This window comes from Vespa crabro, chromosome 4, assembly GCF_910589235.1.
Source record: "Vespa crabro chromosome 4, iyVesCrab1.2, whole genome shotgun sequence".
Classification (NCBI taxonomy): Eukaryota; Metazoa; Arthropoda; class Insecta; order Hymenoptera; family Vespidae; genus Vespa; species Vespa crabro.
This window is the reverse complement of record NC_060958.1, coordinates 9,021,937-9,026,936: the sequence shown is the minus strand read 5'-3', so window position 1 is coordinate 9,026,936 and position 5,000 is coordinate 9,021,937. Positions and strand designations below refer to the sequence as shown.

The following is a 5,000-nucleotide window of genomic DNA, read 5'->3' as shown; positions in this document are numbered from 1 at the left end:
ACGTTCGTCTAATCGTGAAGAAGAGAGATATATCGATGAGTAAACGAGTAGTATGAATCTTAGATCATCCGAACGCATAGTTTTCTCCCTCTATCTACCTCTCACCCTTCCAACCTTCTTCCAACCTTCCCCGACTATAATCGACTTGTTGTTGATCTCGTTTTACGGCGTAATTCGACGTTTAGTTTGATCAGTAGTGATAATTTGACGTTGAGTCATGTAACAGTCAACGTTGATAATCTAAGCTTAAATTACAGGATCGCGTAAGAGAAGGTAATTCTCCACGACATTAGAACGATTAGTATCGCTGAATTAAATTAACGACCGTATCATCGCTCTTTTTTTCCATGCCCATCCCTTACACCCCCCCTCCTCCGCTACGTTCTCAGTTTATTCCTGTAAAAAGGACCTTGGGAACCGAGGAGCTTGACCTTGAAGATTGCCAGAACGAATGGCCAAAAATCGTCGGAGCTGTTCCGCGAGATGCATCATCTCTCTCTCTCTCTCTCTCTCTCTCTCTCTCTCTCTGTCTCTCTTCTTTCTCTTTCTCTCTTTATTCTTTAGTTATCCGAGCGCATGAAAACGAGTTTTGCATCGAATCGCACCGCCGGATAATTATATAGTTTCGATCGTGAAAGTGGCATCGAACTCGAATCGCCGACAACGAGAGAGAGAGAGAGAGAGAGAGAGAGAGAGAGAGAGAGAGAGAACCTGTGTATATCTACCACGGGATATCAACTACATTGCCAAGGCCAATCCTTTAGCCAGCGAGACACAAACCAGAGAACACGTAGCTCGTTTGAATCAATGAATAACCTGCTGGTCCACCGGATACATCGGTCACGCTTCGAGATTTTAGTATCGACGTTTCGGAAAAATCATTCGACGTTAGCGAATTTAAAATCGAATTCATAGATCGTGTCCCGATCTTTTCCTTTTCTTTTTCATTTTTATTTATCTTCTTTTTCTCTATCTTTGCTTTTTCTTTACTTTTTTTCTTTTTTTTCTTTTTTTTTTTTTTCCTTTTTTGTTTCTTTTTACTTTTTTCCTTTTTTCATTTATAGACGAAAGTCGAAATGACTAGAGAGAGCCTCCCTACTATTATCTTCTGTTATATCTTACAGGATGTTTGCCGGCCAGTGGTCATTGTGATTTTAGTCGAGTCCGTCGGTGAAACGGATTTAGAAAGCGGATGCGAGAGTGCCAACTACACAAAGAGCACCACGAATTAGAATCGTCGAGGCGAATCGTCGATTCGAAAATAAATTTTCTCTCGTCCTGTCGATTTTCGTTTCTTTTTTTTTCTTTTTTTTTTTTTCCTTTTTTTTCTTTTTTTTTTTTCACTTGCTTCCCTCCAACGATCTCCGTGGACACGCGAACAACGTGTGTACGCGATCCCTAATCTCTCCACTCCTCCCTCCTACCTCTGTAGATTTTTAATATCGATCGTTCCAACTCGTTGCTCGGGCCAGAGGTTCTTCCGCCCTTGCATCGATTTACATGTAAGCTACGTATATGTAACTGCACTTGCTTTTTACTGCAAGACAGATACAAGATCCGTGAATTTTGTAATATTTTTATCGGAATTTAACGAAGGCAACGTTTAATTAATTAGTTTATCTCATTCTCCCTCTTTCCTTCTCTCTCTCTCTCTCTCTCTCTCTCTCTCTCTCTCTCTCTCTCTCTCTCTCTTTCTCCCGGAGAAAGTAAAATCGAGGAGAGGATTGTATAAGCGTTATATGTGTATACCAAAACCGGTAACTTTGTCGCGTTTGAGTAATTTTTCTTTGATAAATCATTGATTATTATCGTGCAACATTTTAAGAAATACAGTAGAACATTTTATCGTGCAACATTTTAAGAAATACAACAGTAGAACGTTTTATCGTGCATCAGTTTGAAAGCAGGTGTTAAACGAAAATGTACCTATATATTTTCCTTTATAAATCTAATTATTTCTAAATTCTCGTTTATCTTTTCCTTTTGTTTTTTCTTTTTTGTTTTTTTTTCCTTTCGTTATCTTTTCTTTTTCTTTTTTTTTTTTTTTTTTTTTCCGGTAAGATTGTCAGTGAGCTAAGCCAATAATTGCATGGGATCGAAATGGAGAAAAGGAAGAAAAAGAGAGAGAGAAAAAAAAAGAAAAAAAAAAAAAAAAGAAAAACAACAATGATGGAACACGATTACCACGAGTGTTAAGACCATACGATACGTATTGTACGCAGATTAGAACTATGCTCGTTCATGCCGATCAACAACGTTACTGCGTTGGATAATGCTCTCTGATTACTCTAGGAGCGAATCTCATTATACAAATTGTCGTGGTCATAGACTTTATCCGTGTCATAGTATCATATCTATTCGCATACTTATCTACATTTATTCGTTTAGAATGAGCAGTTATATCAAATTGGTAAAATCCAATAGGTTACGTTTGATATTTCGTTCAAATAAGAAAATAATTCGTACGATACGATAAAAGTAGCCATCGTATTAGAAAATTATTCGAAAGGTTTTCCATCCGTTTAAGATACAAACGGAACTATATATATATATATATATATATATATATATTTTTTGTCTTTGATTTTTTTTTTTTTTGTTTTTTTTTTCTTTCGTCGTAGGAGGAAATGAAAAAAAGAAGTAGTATATTCGACGATCAACCCAATTCTTCGACCGCAAAAGAAAGAGAGAAAGAGAGAGAGAGAGAAAGTTCCTGATTGGGATCCTCGATGGTAAAAGCAATAAATTAAACGAAAGTTTAAAGTCGTCACGATCCCTATGAACCGATCGAAGCTACCTCGTGTTTGCCTCGAGTTCTCTCCGTTATACGGCCGGAGGTGGTTCAAACCGTGTATCGTATTATCGCGAGCCGGATGCTTTCACTCTCATGAAATATTTTCGAGGGACGTTACTCTTCGTTCCTCTTACTTCGGAACCTTTGAGATTACTCGTCCCTAGTCGGTTGCAATCTTCCAACGAGGCAAGAAGTAAGGTGTGGCAAGCTTCCAACTCCCACGTTCTCGTATCGAGTTATTCCCATGATACAAGATACTTAGTGGCTAATTTTCGAACATCGATGCGCATTTCCTTATGATAATTGTATCTGATTATTAATAAAATATTCGAGAAAAGTTTGAGCCGATCGAATAACTTTTATTTTCGACATTTTTCGTTCCTTCGAAATAATCGAGAAATATCATTGACTTTCTCCGTGAGTGGGTTTGAATCGATCGATCGATCGATTAAAAGAAATCCTCTCTCTTTCTCTTTTTTTCTCTCTCTCTCTCTCTCCATCCCCCCTTTCTCTCTCTCTCTCTCTCTCTCTCTCTCTCTCTCTCTCTCTCTCTCTCTCTTTCATTATCGTTCCTCTTTCGATACTGTCGAATCACGCAAGAATTTAACTTGCGCAAATGATTTCGACATACAGCGGAAGGAAAAGATAATTTTTCGTACACAATTGCTCGAAACGTTAGATCGATGACTCTTACGAAGGATGAATCGATAAAGATTAACGGTGAATCTTTCGAAAGAAAACGAAGGATCTTTAAGATTTAAAAAGGGATCTTAAATCTCGAAGAGCGAGTAACGAGGAACGATACGTTCTTCAATTCTCGTTTGCACATTTCTCATTTGATTTCGATCGAAAAGAACAAAGGAAAGGAACAAATGGGAAAAGAGAAAAAAGGAAAAAAAAAAAAAAATACAAGAAAAATATCAAGGCAAAAATTCGTGACGGAGACGAAACGAAATCAAGAAAATAACTGCGCTCTAAATTTCACAAATGGTTTAAGTGTTTATACGCGCGCGCGCGCGCGCGCGCGTGTGTGTGTATGTGTGTATATATGTGTGCACAAAAAGAATGAAAAGAGACAAGTAGAGATAGGAGTTTAAGATTTTAAAATGATTTTAACGAATGTTACTTGCGCATATATCTACACGTTTGAATGGCTGCAATGAGATCGATGGACCGATCGATCGATCGATCGATAGGTTGATCGGTCGTTAAATATGGCTTATCGTCGCCATTATGTACATCCTGGATGATTGCGATCTCGTCGTTTAAACGTCGAAAGAGAACTGTTCGGGTGCATTGCAAGATTCCGTAAAATCAATCGTATCAACGGCTAACGAGATAGTTCGCGCTAGTTCGTAAACGTTACTTCCTTGAAATGCAATCGATATATATATATATATATATATATATATATATATATATATATGTCGTTGTTTATCTGGTCTTCGATATTACCGAGAGATTTGCCGGAAGACTCTCTCATTAAATGTTATTCCCGTGGAGATCGCGCATTCCCCGGAGAAAGACCTCCAACTTGACGTTTTAGAAAACGTTTCTTGGATTACGGAACGTATAGTTCTATACGTAGTAAAGTAAGTATACCACCTATATACTTACTTACGTATGTCAGTCGGGATTACGAGAGCATAACGACGATCTTGAATAGGTAACTAAATATCTCCCATTCGTATCATTAAGAGAAGATAAACTAAAGGAATTTAATTAATTACAAAATCCAATTACTTCCCTCGCGATAATATATAGATTTATAATGTAATGGAAATAGTAGATACGTAGATAATGTAAGATTTCTATGTTTCTATCTATTTGGCCAAGATCAGAGAGAGAGAGAGAGAGAGAGAGAGAGAGAGAGAGAGAGAGAGACAGAGATAGAGAGATAGAGGATAGATTAAAAAAAGAAAAGAAAAAGAAAAAGAAAAGTAAAAAAGAATGAAAAAGTCGAAAGTAGAAAACGATTGGAAAATTATTCGCGGACATACAAATTTTCTTGCGATTTCGTTATAGGTATACACGTAATTTAATGGTTATTTCTCGTTGAGCGACCAGAGGGCGAAAAAAGGAAAGGGAGGAGTTTTAAAGGCCTCCACTTCGATTCGATGGTAATCGCTTCCTCGTCGTCGTTCCTTAAGACCGTGTTATAAGAATCCGGTCCGATACGCGATTTGATTATGTCGTTCGTACGTGT

General features: G+C 37.5%; 1 protein-coding gene across 2 annotated transcripts in view; it reads left to right on the top strand.

The window, feature by feature from the left end:
* The window catches only part of LOC124423689, a 55,961-nt gene that overhangs the window by 39,821 nt on the left and 11,140 nt on the right, over positions 1-5,000 (top strand). The gene's annotated exons all lie outside the window — the stretch shown is intronic.